The sequence below is a fragment of the Tamandua tetradactyla genome, chromosome 8 (assembly GCF_023851605.1).
Source record: "Tamandua tetradactyla isolate mTamTet1 chromosome 8, mTamTet1.pri, whole genome shotgun sequence".
Taxonomy (NCBI): domain Eukaryota; kingdom Metazoa; phylum Chordata; class Mammalia; order Pilosa; family Myrmecophagidae; genus Tamandua; species Tamandua tetradactyla.
In genome coordinates, this window is record NC_135334.1 from 118609482 (window position 1) to 118624822 (window position 15341).

General features: G+C 37.6%; 2 long non-coding RNA genes across 9 annotated transcripts in view; one reads left to right on the top strand and one right to left on the bottom strand.

Annotated features, from left to right (window-relative positions):
- Window positions 1-8811, top strand: part of LOC143644884 (uncharacterized) — a 170244-nt gene extending 161433 nt beyond the window's left edge. For 3 of the 6 annotated variants that reach the window (XR_013156932.1, XR_013156936.1, XR_013156928.1), the window contains one exon: window positions 7087-8811. This is a non-coding gene — a long non-coding RNA (uncharacterized LOC143644884). Of the gene's footprint in view, window positions 1-4807; window positions 6570-6601; window positions 6896-7086 lie in introns of those variants that run through there. The other 3 variants (XR_013156930.1, XR_013156933.1, XR_013156929.1) reach the window with 3 other exon arrangements.
- LOC143644883 (uncharacterized) overlaps window positions 1-15341 on the bottom strand; it is a 67182-nt gene that overhangs the window by 36630 nt on the left and 15211 nt on the right. The window lies entirely within an intron of this gene.

Consider the following 15341-nt stretch of genomic DNA (forward strand, 5'->3'; position numbering starts at 1 on the left):
AACAGGCTCAGAGAGTATAAATAAGCTGCACAACCCTGTGGCTTAAAGCCTCTCTTTTACTGCTTCCCATGGCACAAATTTCTAAATCAGGCTTTATTTTTACTCAGTTTCTGCTAACTTTCAGGTAGTCTGTCTTTAAGTATTTGAAGGCAACTGCAAGAGTTCAGCAATATACATTGACATCAGTAATTAAAGTATTTGTGCTTTAGACAGTGATCAAATCAGAGCTTCAAGACACACCATCAGTCTGACTTCTGCTTTTTATGAGCATAAAGATGTATCAAGTTCAGTAATGCTTCATCATTATCTACTTTCAACGTACATGTTGTTGAGTTGCATGAATAACTACTTTTTACTCATGCCACTATGTTGAATCAGTTTGAAAATGTTATGTTGGTTTTTTTCTATAATAAACCTTTTTACTTAAAGATTCTTATCTTCAAATATCTCTGAGTCAAAGAATATACTATCCCTTGACACACACGCACTTAAATCTTTGTAATTTTTAAATGAGAAATTGATTTGCTATATTCCGTAAGCTAAATGGATAATTTGGGGCACACTTTTGTCTGGAGACAAAGCATTGCTCTAAACAACAATTTAAAAAGGTTCAATGAGCACCTATTGAAAATGATATATTATGCAAGCAATTTCCTTTTAGCTGTCTGTAAAAACAGCTCAGCTACTTAGGTACAAATGAGTGGTAAAGCCAAGGTGAAGTTTTCCCATATTGCCGGGCTGAGTTGTTTGTTCTGTCCTTTGTGCTCCCACAGCACTTTCTTTTTACTTCTGAACTAAAACTCACCAGCTTCTATATATTTGTGTATGTACCAGTCTTCAGCCTCATTTGGCTATTACCTCTTCAAGGTCAAAGAACAAGTTTTCTTTCTCATTATATCTCTAATATTTAGCACTGTATGCTATATATAATGAGTTTAAAGATATTTCTAGAATAAGAGGAAGTATAGAAGTTTCATTTTCTTCAAATATATTAGGGCTTGTTGGGCCATTGTTTTTTGCCACCCAGATTCTCCTTCAACTTTATGCCGCAACTACTGGGATTGTTCTGAACTGCAAGCACCTTCAAGAACTGCCTCAGCTGCAAAAAACTGCCTTGATAAGGTCACACCAATTCCCATAGTGGGCCACATGTAATGACTGAACAGTGTGTGAGAATGAGACAGAAAACGGTTGAGAGGTCTCTCAGCACAAGTAACATGATCTCACTCGTATCTTGAAAGGAACACTCTATCTGTAGTTTTTTTACTGGTATTTTTATTTATTAGAACAGTTATAGGTTTACAGAAAAAAATCAAGCAGAAGGTACAAAGCTCCCACATCACCCATCCGACGTGTAGTTTTCTTTATTATTAACATTCTGCATTAGTGTGGTGTCTTTGTAACAATTGGTGAAACAATATAATTATATTACTAGCCATAGGTCATAATTTACATTAGGCTTTACTCTTTATACAGTTCCATAGTTTTGTAAAAATTATTATTCTGTAACATATATACATATACCCTAAAAATTCTTTCTTAACCACATTCAAATATATAATTCAGTGATGTGAATTATATAATACCAACATCCATTGCCAAAAATTTCCATCATGTTGAACAGAAATTCTGCATCAATAAAGCAGTAACTCCCTATTACCTAACCCTGTCCCTGTTAACCTGTATTCTAATTTCTGACTCTATGAAATTACATTTTCTAATTATTTCATATGAATGAGATTATATAATATTTATCCTTTTGTGTTTGGCTTATTTCACTAAATATGATGTCTTCAGCATTCTTCCATGTTGTCACATGTATCAGAATTTCATCCCTTTTTATGGCTGGGTAGTATTCCATTATATGTATATACCATGCTTTGTTTATCCATTTATCCTTTGATGGACATTTAGGTTGCTTCTATCTTTTGGGCATTATGAATCATACCACTATGAATATCAGAGTCCAAATATGTTTTCAATTTTTTAGGATATATACCTAGAAGTGGAATTGCCAGGTCATATGGTAATTCTGTATTTGCTAAGGAACCACCAAACTGCTTTCCACAGCAACTGTACCATTTTACCTTCCCACCTACAATGGAGGAGAGTTCCTATTTCTTCATATCCTCTTCAACATTTATTGTTTTCCAATTTTTTAATAGGGGCCATTTTAGTGGTTTTGAAGTGGTATCTCATTGTGGTTTTGATTTGCATTTTCCTAATGGCTAATGATGCTATGTATTGTTACTTGCGTTTATTGGCCATTTGCCTGTCTTCATTGGAGAAATTTCTGTTCAAGTCCTTCGCCTATTTTATAGGGGTTGTTTGTATTTTGTTGTTGTGTCTAGGGTTTTTTTTTATATGTAATGGATATTAAACCCTTATCAATATATAGCTTCCAAATATTCTCTCCCATTCTGGAGGTTTTTTTCACTTTCTTAATAATATCTCTTGAAGTAAAAATGCTTGTAATTTTGATGACAGCAAATTCATCTATTTTAATTTTGTGGCTTGTGCTTTTGTTATAGAGTCTATGAATCCATTGCCTAATTCTAGATCCTAAAGATATTTTCCTGTTTTCTTCTTGGAGTTTTTTTTTTTTTTTTTTTTTTTTTTTTCTTCTTAGAGTTTTATAGTTTTATTTCTTATATTTACATCTTTGGTCCATGTTGAGTCAATTTTTGTATATGGTATGAAGTAAGGGTCCATTTTCATTCCTTTGTATGTGGCCATACTATTTTGCCAGCACCATCTGTGGAAGAAACTGTTATTTTCCCATTGAATGTTCTTGGTTCTTGTGATGGTTTCTAGCTGGTTGTACCCTAGAAAAGATGTTCTTAAATTTGATCCGTTCCTGTGGGTATGAATGCACTGTAAGTAGGACTTTTTGATGAGGTTACTTCAGGTAAGAAGCTATGGCCCACCTCAATCCAGATGGTCTTAATCCTTTTACTGAAGCCTTTATAAGTTGAATGAAATTCAGAAGAGAAAGAGAGACAAAGGAAAACACAAGAAGCAAGATGATAGATACTGACAAAAGAGAAGGGTGAGACTAGGAGACACTGCCATGTATCTTGCCATATGACAGAAGAGGCAAGGATCAATGATAGCCAACCCTAGAATGTCACAGTCTTCAGGGAGAAATCATTGTTTTGATTTGGATTTTCTTTTAGCTCCAAAGCCAGAAGCAATAAATTCCCATTTTTAAGGTGATCCATTGCCTTGGTATTTGCTTGAGCATCCTAGGAAACTAAAACAGATTTTTATACCAGGAGTAGGGTGCTACTGCTACAAATACCAAAAATGTAGCAAAGGCTTTGGAATTCGGTAATGGTAGAGGCTGGAAGAATTGTGAGGTGCTTGACAGAAAAGGCCTAGATATCTTTAAAGAGACTGTTGATAGAAATATCAATGCTAAACGTACTTCCAGTGAGGTCTTAAGCAGAAATGATGAATGTGACACTGAAACTGGAGGAAAGGCAATCTTTGTTTCAGTGTAGCAGAGAACTTAGTGAAATTGAGTTCTGATATCAGATGAAAGGCAGAACTTGAAAGCAATGAACTTGGATATTTAGCTGAGGAGATTTATAAGCTAAGTATAAAAAATGTAGCCTAGTTTATCCTTGCAGCTTATAAGAAAATGAGAGAGGAAAGGAATAAGCTGAACACAGAAGCCCTAGGTACAAAGAAACCAGACACTGATGGTTTGGAACATTCTGAGCTTCTGAAAAGCAAGGCCCCAGAAAAATATACCCCATTTGAAGGTTTAATTTAGCATGGAATCAGTCAACAATTTTCATGGAAGTCAGGATTGGAAATGCAGTTAACCAGGAAGACTATATGGAAAGTTCTACTGTCTTGATGGCTTGAGTCCCTGTGAGCTACATGAAAAACCAACAAGTTTTTAATGGAATTTATATGAATGTAACTACTACCAGCCTGGATGAAAAAGGCTGGCGAAGGGACAAATTGAAGGAAAAATCACTTTAAGGGCAGAACCATGGAAGCTGAGGTCTGGACCAAAGACATCTTCTCAGGCCGAGAGTGAGTCCACCCATGTGTGTGGAAAGGGTGAGTATGTGTTGGCACTTGGAGAGGGTGACCATTCTGCCCCATTGTTCAGGAAGAGTGCTGCCACCCCAGTGCTTGGAGAGGGTGGAACCTGTGCCCCAGGGATTGCCAAGAACCTGGTTGCAGCCCCAATGCTCAGAGAAGGTGGAGTTTTCATCCCAATGTTTGGAAAGAGTGTGACCACTGAGTAGGCACTTGGAAGAGATGGGGCTGCTGCTTCATCAGACCTAGAGAGCAAGACATCATTTCATCAATGACCCGTAGACCTTGAAATATATTGAGCATACCCTGCTGGGTTTCAGAATTTCAGGGGACCCATGACACTTATTTTCCTTCCAACTTCTCTCTATGGTAATGGGAATGTTTACCTTATACCTGTCCCTTCATTTTATATCAGAAGGAGATAACTTGTTCTTTCGATTTCACAGGTCCACATAAGAAGGGGAATTGTGCCCCAGGTCAGACCACTCCCATAACTGATTTTGATGAGTTTTGTACTAAGTATTATTTCTGAAAGGACTTAAAGCTTTTGGGCTATTGTTATGGAATTAATGTCCTTTGCCTAGAGAAAATCATGTGTTTTGGGGGTCCAGAGGATGGAGTGTGGTGGTATAAAGCTGTATGAAACACATGTTCTTTAATTTAATCCATTCTTGTGGGCGTGAATCCACTGTAAATAGGAACTTTTGATGAGATTATTTCTGTTAAGAAGATGTGTCCCACTTCTATCCAGATGAGCCTTCACCTTTCACTGGAGTTCTCTATAAATGGAATGAAATTCAACACACAGAGAGAAAAGTCACAGAAAGAAAGAGGCTACATATTGACAGAACCCAGAAGAAACTGGAAGGACCAGGAGACACTGCTATGTGCCTTGCCATATGACAGAGGAGCCAAGACTCACTGGAAGCCAACCCTAAAATGCTAGCATCTTCGTAGAGAAAGCATTGCCTTGATGATGCCTTGATTTGGACTTTCTTTTAGCTGTAAAATTCTAAGCTAATAAATTCCCATTGTTTAAGCTGAACCATTGCGTTGGCATTTGCTTGAGCAGCATAGGAAACTAAAACAGTCCTCTTGTCAAAAGTCGATTAGCTCTGGCTCTGAACATTTATTTCCAAAACCTGAATTCTATTCACTGTGATTTAGAAAAGAGTTGAACACACAGGGCAAGAACAGTTACAAGGGTTTTATAGTTTCTAGGAAAGAATTTTCTGTGGCTAGGATCAGGAAGAGAGCAGTACAAATGGGTAAGATTTTATCTGGTTCTGAATGTATTTTGAATATACAGTCAATAGAACGTGCTGAATGATTAGATATGAACAAGGAGAGAAGGAAAAAGTTTAATGTTATTCTAAATTGCAACACCTAATACTAGAGCAGCAGCATCAGTACTGATTGGTCATACTGGTCATTTTTTTTAAAGATTCCATAATATTTACAGATATCTCCTGTCAGTCTTGTTTCCCTAGAGAACCCTGACTAATACAAGAGGTCAAGACTGAAGTTACACCAGGCAAGATGGTTGTGTTTTTCTCTAGTCATGTTGAGCTGTGGGGTTCATCAAGGGTGTGGGAAGAGAATTGCATATAAATAGCATTAGAACATTGTCAGGTAACTATATGAAGTGAGAAACTAGCAAGAGAATTAAGACAGTTATTACAATGATGGGTCATGAAATCCAAACTTTAAAAAAATCAAAGTGAGGACATGGAAGGTAGGGGAAATGGGGGACATTGAAAAGGAGGTAGAATCAAAAGATTGAAGGTCCTGCTACAGTGGAAAAATTACTAGTCATGTCCTTGGAGGAGTGACTTGGAAAGATAAGTGGTGATTGTTTAAGGGTGGGGTACCTGAAATTTAGAATATGAAGGGATTGTATTTACAGATAATAAATAGGGCTAGTAAATGACTCTGACAATGAGTGGTTAACGTAGGGTGGAGGGCACATTGGATCAGAGAAGGCCAAGAATGGGAAGTCCAAGATAATGGAAATATCATTTAGGCAATCTATAATCACAAGCAGTTATGGTGGGGCAATGATGGAGACAGCAAACCATGGGCTAAAATGTTCAAGGAATGTGGGAGTGACCCAGCGGTATGCAGGTGAGGACAACAAAACTGGGTTGTGAGAACTTTTATGGAAATGAGAGGAAAAATGTTCTGGAAGTAGCAATTGGGAGCAGGGAGAGTGTGTACTCTAGCTCCAGGTCCAGTGGTGAGCCTCAGAGGACAGTGCCCCAGGGAGCATACGTATTACAGATCTCATCACATAGACACTGCCTTAATCACAAGCAATTCCATAGTCTGAAAGACAGTATGATTTGCCTGATCCTTAAAGCCTAAAGCTTTAGCCAAGAAGGCAGATTCATAGAGGAAGAACATGGCTGCCAGACTTTGCCTGTGAACTTGAGGACAAAGAACCTTTAGATGTATTTCTTAACTTCTCATGAACAAAGATGAATCATTCCTAAAACAGTATTACTTTTTCTGCTATAGACTTTTTTTTTCCTGTTTTGAAACTCAGAACCAGCAGAACCCTGCTTATCTAAGAACTGAATCAATGGCCAGGCAATGGTCCACACAGTTGAATTCCAATTGACTGCAAATACCTCCATCTATTATTATATTGCTATCTTCATACAGAAACTTCCCAGCTTGAAATGAATTCAGTAAGAAGCTGCAGCAACTTACCTGATGTTGGCACAGTTTACTGTTGTGCAAGCAATCCCACATGGCACTGGACATCTTGATTTGTATTAACATTCTAATGCACTAATCTTCCTAATATTCCTTATATTTATTTATGACATAAATCAAATCCTGCTCAGAACTAAGTTGTTGCTGCTTTTTTTTTTTTTTTTGCTCCTACCCTCCTGCTGGCTGTATTTATGTTATGATGTGTTGTGTTCCTACCCTTGCTGCAAATTTATCTGAGCTTCGACTTTTACTGCTGATTTAGCAAACATTTTATATTCTGCAATGAACTGTAAACATTTTTTCTTCTGACAGATCCATTATGACAAGTGTTATAAACTCTTCACTGCAAATTGTATCTCTTCTATTGAGCTGCTGTTTATATCAATTTTACTATGCACAGAAAATGACGCTGGTAATATTGCACCTGTCTGAGCATGGCTGGGACAATCAGTAAGTTCTGCAACAGGGAGCATCTATATACTTAGTTTTATTACATCTGTTTCTGGTTTATATAATAGCATGTTAGTGGAATCGAGTTTTAAGGGTACTCAAATAAGCTCATGAACCCCAATTTCTTTCAAATTAAAAGTTTGGCTGAGTATGAACATACCTGGTATTTTTAAGTAGCTGATAAAGTTGTCCATTTCCTATCATGTCTTCAATGTTATAAGGCATCTCCTTAAACCCTTTACGGCTGAGAATGAATCCTGATCCAAATGAATCATCTTTATCCTACCAAGCCACAGCCACATCTTTTCTTATTTTTTCTTGGGTTTAATTGGTCAGTAACTTTTGATGGGTTACAATAGCAAGTTTCCATCCAAAATAGTGATGAGAAAATAAGAAAGGAAATCCATTTTTATCATCTCTAATTTTGGTGAAAAATGTCACTCCTTGTATCATTTAACTTCCACAAAAATCCTGATATGTACCTACTATCTTCATTTCTAAAAGTGAAGAAACTAAGGCTTAGAGACATTAAGCAATTTCCTTTAGGTCACACAGCTACATATTAAGGAGCTATGATGAGAATTAATGCTTTTCTGACTTCAAAATCCATACTCCTTTCCCTTTACATACTATTTATCCCATATATTCATCCAGCAGCTTATTGGTGTCCTAATGGACTAGATAATGAAATAAGATGAAAAGGACAACCATCTGTAGGTTATACAGAGATTCCTGAAGAAGTTCTCCATCAGCAGCTACTCTCCAGTGCCTCCTGAATGCAGCATTTGTTTAGTGAGATCCTTCTTTTTAATGATAAGATCACTCCATTTAAGCCAGACCTAATTATTAGCATTAATGGAAATGCCTTTAGGAAAGACTAGGAACCAATATTTCAATTAAAGAGGGCATTCCATTTCACAATACTGTGTACCTGGTGAATAACTTCTAGGGCTTCACTTATTCATTAACTTGCAATTGAACAAATAGTTATTGATTGCCTTCTGCATTTTGTGTGAAGGATACAAAAGTGGACAAGACAAACACAGTCCCTGCCTCACTCAGATTTCATTATAGTAATCACACTGAATTTTGGTGGTCTTCGCTTTCACTTTTGCTTTTTTAAATGTCTCTCTTCAGTCTAAATGAAAGCTCCAAGGTCATGTATTGTATCTTGTTTACCTTTGTGACTCAATGCCTGGCAGAGTGCCTGGCTCATGTTAAGAGCTTGATAAATATTTTTAAATTGAGTTGAGATTCCAAATTTATACCTGATGAAGGTGAATGAATATCCCATTACTTGACAGGAGTTCAAGCAACATACTGAAAACTGCTGATGGCAGCTCAGGCTTTATGTATGCCACATAAATACCAACTGTTCCAATGGCTCACGAAGCTACACTAATAGTGAAAAGGTAATCTTAGGCCTCAAATCACTAATTGTTTCCTTCCTTTTCCTTCTTCAGTTATCATTTTTAAGCATAATGTGAATTCAGAACATTATTTTGACTTTTATTTAAAAGCTAGAATTGCAGAAAATATAAAAATATAAAAAGTAATAGATAACACATATTTGTATCATAACCTAAAGCTAACCACTGCTCCATTTTATTTATCATTACAGTCATTCTTTCTATACTTTCACTTATCCAAAATATATTATTTAAATATTAGAAACATACTATACCCAAAGATTTAAAACATGCCTCATACGACTATTTATTGAACATACACCCGCCTGTTCGTGAATATTCAAGTATAGATTCACAGACTTGAATGGACTTAATGGATTTTTTTTGGAGGGGGTGGTGCATGGTCCAGGAGTTGGACCTGGGGTCTCTTGCATGGAAGGTAAGGATTCTACCATTGAACCACCCATGCACCATTTTAATGGATTTAATGTACTGAATTTATATTTCATTCGTTCATTTACTGCTTATCTAATAGTTACCAGATGCTGGTGAAGATACTGGAGCTACAAAGATGAATAGGGCAAAGTTTTTGTTAAATATTGTTTTACAAACTTTGGATATTCTCTACCCTGCATTGACTTATCTGATATCAATTTATTACTTTATCTAATGTTAATATATCTAGATAATGCTATTTACTGAACCTAACTTATGTGTATACTAACCCCCATTCACTCGTTCTTTCATTCAAAAATGTTTATTGCGCATTTATTATACAAAGCCTCAGTTTAAGCAATAAGAAGATAGCAGTGAAGAAATCTGACAGCATTTCTGCCCTCATAGAGTTTATTTTTAGTTGGGGGACAGAGAAAATAAACTGAATAGAGAATGCAGACTCTCTTTAAGGGTTTATGGAGATGAATAAAGCAGGGTTGGGGGGGGTATGAAATTGTAGGGAGATGATGTGTTTTCTTCAGCTTGTTCAGGGAAGGTTAATCATAATATAGCAATGCAGATGAGATTTCAATGAACTGATAGAAAAGCCCTTCAGATGTCAGGAGTTTCAGGCAGAACAAGCAACAAGTGCAGAAGTGTGAAGGCAGGAAGATGTGACTAGTGGTTTGGAGGAATATGGAGAAGGCCAGTGTGAATGGACTGTAGTGTCCACAGTGGGAGTGTGGCTGGGAGAGGGGCAGTGATAAGAAATGATATCCTGTGGGTATCAATGGATCATGTGACATAGGCCTTGGAGCAGCACAGAAATGGTGTTGGGAGCTCTCAGCAGTTCTTTTCTAGATGCTTTCCTTTTTTCAGTGAAATAGGGATTAAAGCCATCAACAGAAAGTGAATAGTGCAAGGGAAAGTGTTGGAGATTTAGGGAAAGAGGGAAGTGGAGTGTAATAGCTTTGAAGGAAATGGGGACCTGAATGGATGACCAGAGTATTGTAAAGCAGAGAAGCACTAAGATTTGATTCTTGGAGACTTGCTCCATATCACTGTTTCAGTGGAGCTTTCCTTTCTTCCTAGACACTATTTATTGGCCCTTCCTTTCACAGCACTCATCTCCTGTTATTTTAATTATCTCCTAACATGACTTTTTCCCTGGGTAGAGGGTGAGCTCTTAAAGGGCAAAGGTGATGCTTGATTCTCCAGAATAACCACAGCCCTGTTTGAGCATACAGTAAATCATTAGTAAGTCTCTGTGGAACAAATGTGACTTTTCAGTGACCTAGTTTTTTGTTTTTTTTTTAAATTCCATTTGTTGTCAAGACTCTCAGAAACCAAACATGGATTACCAAGATTTACCATCTAGCTTTGTTGAGAAAAAAAATGGCTTTTTTAATAATATTTTTTTAGAATCTAGAGTTATACTCTTTTATGAGAAGCAGATATTTTAAGCCTCCTAGAAAGTAGAACTGAGATGCCAACATACAACAAGACCCATAAACATAGGCCAGGTTTAAGGACAATAAGTCACTGTTTTAGTTTTCTTATTGCTAAAAGAGATACCATATGATGAATTGGCATAGCAATAGGAATTTATTAACTCATAGATTCAGGGACTAGAAGGCTTGCTTTCTCCCTGGGTCAGTATCTTCTGGTAGGCCAGCAAACTTTGGGATTCCTTGGCTTTTCTGCTACATACTAGTGCACATGGTGGTGTCTCCCCTCTCTTCCACATTCTGCTGACTTCCATCTTCTGGATACTCCTGGCATTTTCTCCCTGTGGCCTTCTCTGCTAGGTCTCCAGTAATGGGTTAAGACCTATCTTAATTCAGTTGGTGTAGCAACCCGTTAAATACCCTATTTATAATGGGTTCACACCCATAGGAATTAAGATTGAGAACATCTTTTTCTCAGGAGTACACAATTCCAAGCCATATAATCACCCATTTGGATTTTGACTTAGTGTTCTAGCCAATAGATGGAAAACAAGTTTTAGCCCACATGCCAACTTCAGGTGGTTGGTGGTGGCTGCATGTTTAGAGATTGCAAAGCTCTACCTGGATTCAGAATGGAAGAGCTCCCTCATAAATCAAGGATAACTACATTGTGTTTAGCATTGATGGATGGTGACATGACTGCTGTGAAAAGCCAAATATGGGTTAAAGTATTGTTGGGCTTTTGCTGAATCAAAGACAAAGTTTGTTAGCTTTCAATTAATCAGTTATTCAGTAGTATGTATTAAGAATTTCTGTGCTTATTATGCTATATACTGAAAACACATTGATGAATTAGACAGGATACATCATGGTTTCTTGAAGTCTATAGAGGACAAGAAAATAAGTCTAATTACAGTAGAACATGGGTGGTTTCTTAAGAGAAGTTTAAGGTATAGTATGGTACATATCCAGCACCTAAATCAAAATTAGGGAAGACAAAAACTCCTTGTCTGAAGAAATAGCTTCTGAGATAGAAAATAAAACATAAAGTTAACCAAGAAAAAAGAAGTATGGTTGAGATACTGATAAGAGTGTTCTAGGCAGAGGGAGACAATATTAAAAGGCCCTAAGGTAGAAAGGAACTGAAATAACAATAGTGAGGCTGGAGTTAGAAGCAAGGGAAAAACAGTATGAAATAATATACAGAAATAAGCTAGGTTTAGATTGTAGGAAACGTTGTGTTAAGAAAATACCTTATGCTAAGGGTCTTGAAAAGTCTTTGAGGCATCTTAATAAAGATAATGACAACATTAATTATGCATGTTGAACTTATCAGTCTGGCTACAATTGGCAAAGCGATTGTAAGGAACCAGTTCTGGTGATAGGCAGACAAGTGAGCATATATTGCAATTATCAGACAAGAAGTGATGGTGACCAAGAATGGGATAATGTCAATGAAGATGAAAATAAATGAATGGGGTTGAGTGGTGTATAACAAGTGAAATTAAAGGGCTTGGTACATTATTAGAAGCAGACAATGAGAGGGAAAGACACATGGCTTTTTGGTTTCCTGTTCAGTCAACTAGATGAACTAAAATGACATTGATTAGGAAAGGCTAAGTTCACCCTGATTCATGGAACAACTAGAGAAGTGCAGAAAAATGACTGGGACAGCAGTTTCAGGTTGCAAAGTGACCTGAAAGGGTCTTCTATACTATATAGGGAGGTCCTGGATGAAAAAACCGAGGAGTTGGACACAAAGAACAGGGTGAGTGGGCTCTGTTGTGATTCCAATAAGGACAAGAGGCCTTGCCCAGGGGAGTGACGGCCCTTTGCAGCTAGCTGGGATATCAGCCCCCTCAGCTCCATAGTCCAAAGCTCCTTTGGGGAATCTGGAAGCCAGCAAACATGCTTTCCCTGCTTGTAGAGACCATCCAGCTAGTGCACAGAGCCTACAGCTCCCCTTTCCATGTGGAGACCTGGAGCCCTCAGGAGTGCATGGTTGGGGTGGCAGGAATGAGGAAGCAAACCACATTGTGCTCTGTGCCATTGTGCCACTGTGGCCCATGCCACATCCCTGTGTCCCACACCCTGCCTCATAGCCTGGCACCCCATGGCCCCATGCCCCTGAACCCCATTGCCCTACACCCTTACACTGCACCCTGTGTCCCATGTCCCCAACCCCATGCCCCTGCACCCTGTCCTGTGCCCTCAAGCCACACCCCACAAACCTGTGTCATATCCCACGTCCCCTGCTCCATGCTACACCAAACTGGCAGGCATTTTTGCACTGGCTGTGGACAGGGACAGCTGAAATACCCAGTCCCATGACCCAAGTTCATTCCAACCAGGAGCCTGAGAGCTATCAGACCCATCAGGTCCCAAAGCAGAATCTTCATGAGGTGCACACTGCCCACCCCAGCTCTATGCTTGGCAGCTTTCAGTGTGCACTTCAACCAGTGGACCTGGCTGGAATTGCACAGGGTCTCCATCCAGCTCATCTAGCTGCTGCATTCTGGGGGAGGTGGGGCCGAGGGGAAGAGGAGGCCCAAAAGCAGCATCTGCTAGAAAGAAATGGAAAGTGCAGTCTGGCAAAATGCCATCTGTGTAGCTTCAAGCAGATCCTGAAGTAGAGTTGCATCTCCTAAATGAAGCCTGGGGCCTTGCTTTTGCAGGGACATAATGACAAACCAAGTACAAAAAGAGAACTTCACCGGAAACCCAAACAAATACAAAAATTTGGTGAGTGAGGGAAAACCACTTTTAAAATAATCCTATCAAGATAATCAAATGCCTCAATGCCAACAGAAGATTATAAAGCATATGAAGGTGCAGGCAAATATGGCCCAGCCAAATGACCAAATTAAAACACCAGAGGAGATATAGACTTTGGAATAACTGATCAAAGATGTTCAAAGAAATCTCCTAAATCAATTCAGTGGGTTGACTAATGACATAAAGGATACCACAAAGACACTGGAAAAGCATAAAGAAGAATGAAACAATGAATAGACAAATAGTAGCTATCACAGACATGGAAGATATTGTAGACAAATTAAAAATATACTAGAGACACACAACAGCAGATTTGAAGAGGCAGAAGAAAGAATAATTGAGCTAGAGGACAGGACAATTGAATTCAAACACACAAAATGACAAATGGGAAAAGAGATGGAAAATTTGAATTGGATACCAGGGAAATGATGGACAGTATGAAGCACACAAATATAAGATTCATCAGTGTTCCAAAAGGAGAATAGACAAGTAAAGGGCTAGGAAGATTAACTGAGGATTTAATGGAGGAAAATGTCCCAAACCTTATAAAAGACATAAATAAGCAAATCAAAGAAATCTGATGAGCCCAAATGAAATAAATTGAAATAGGACTGCCCCAAGACATGTATTAATAAGATTGTCAAATGTTGAAGAAAAGCAGAAAGTCCTGAAAGTGGTAAGAGGAAAATGACTCACCACATACTAGGAAAACCACATAAGACTGAGCTCAGACAACTCAACAGGCACCATGGAGATGTGAAGACAGCGGTATGATATATTTAAGATCCTTAAAGAGAAAGACATCCAACCAAAAATTCCTCGTCCAGCTAAGTTGTCCTTCAGAAGTGAGAGAGAGATTAAAATTTTCACAGACAGACAAAGGCTGAGATAATTTTTCAACAAGAGACCCACCCTACAGAAATATTAAAAGGTCATTCTGATGGATGAAAAAAAGACAGGAGAGGGTGGTCTAGAAAAAGGCACAAAACTGAAGAGTACCAGTAAGGGTAACTTAAAGGATAAAAACAGAAAGGAAGAAAAGAATATATAGATCTGACAAATAAAAACCAAATGATACACTGATAAATTCAAGAAATTATTTTACCATAATAACTCTGAATGTTAATGGACTAAACCCACGAATTAAAAGATACAGATTGGCAAAATGGATTAAGAAGTATGATCCATCCATCTGCTGCTTACAAGAGACTCATCTTAGACCCGAGGATACAAATAGATTGAAAGTGGAAGGATGGAAAAGCTGTTCCAGACAAGCAGTAACAAAAAATGCAGGAGTAACTACACTAATATCAAACAAAATAGACTTTAAATGTAAAGATATCATAAGAAGCAAAGAAGGACACTATATATTAATAAAAGGGACAATTCTCCAAGAAGAAATAAGAACCATAAATATTTATGCTCCCAATCAAAGAGTTCCAAAGTACATGAGGGAAACATTGGCAAAACTGAAGGGAGCAATAAACATTTCGACAATAATAGTGGGAGACTTTAATATGTCACTCTCATCTATAGATAGAACAACCAGACAGAGGATCAACAAGGAAATAGAGCACTTTTTTGATAAATGAATTAGATAAATTAATTAGACCTAACAGACATATACATATCTTATACACCCCAAAATACCAGGATATACATTCTCCTCTAGTGTTCATAGAATATTCTCTAGGAGAGATCATATGCTGCAACACAACACAGGCCTTTATAAATTTAAAAGAATTGAAATGATTTGAAGCATTTTCTCTAATTACAATGGAATAAAGCTGGAAATCAATAGCCATCAAAAACCCAGAACTTTCACAAATATATGGAGATTAAATAACACACTCTTAAACAACCAGTGGTCAAAGAATAAATTGCTAGAGAAATATGTAAATATCTGGAGAAAAATGAAAATGAGAATACAACGTATCAGACTTATGTGATATAGTAAAGACAGTGCTGAGAGGGAAAGTTATTGTCTTAAGGTCTATATTTAAAAAAGAAGAAAGAGCAAGAATTGAAGATAAATTGCTCACCTCATAGA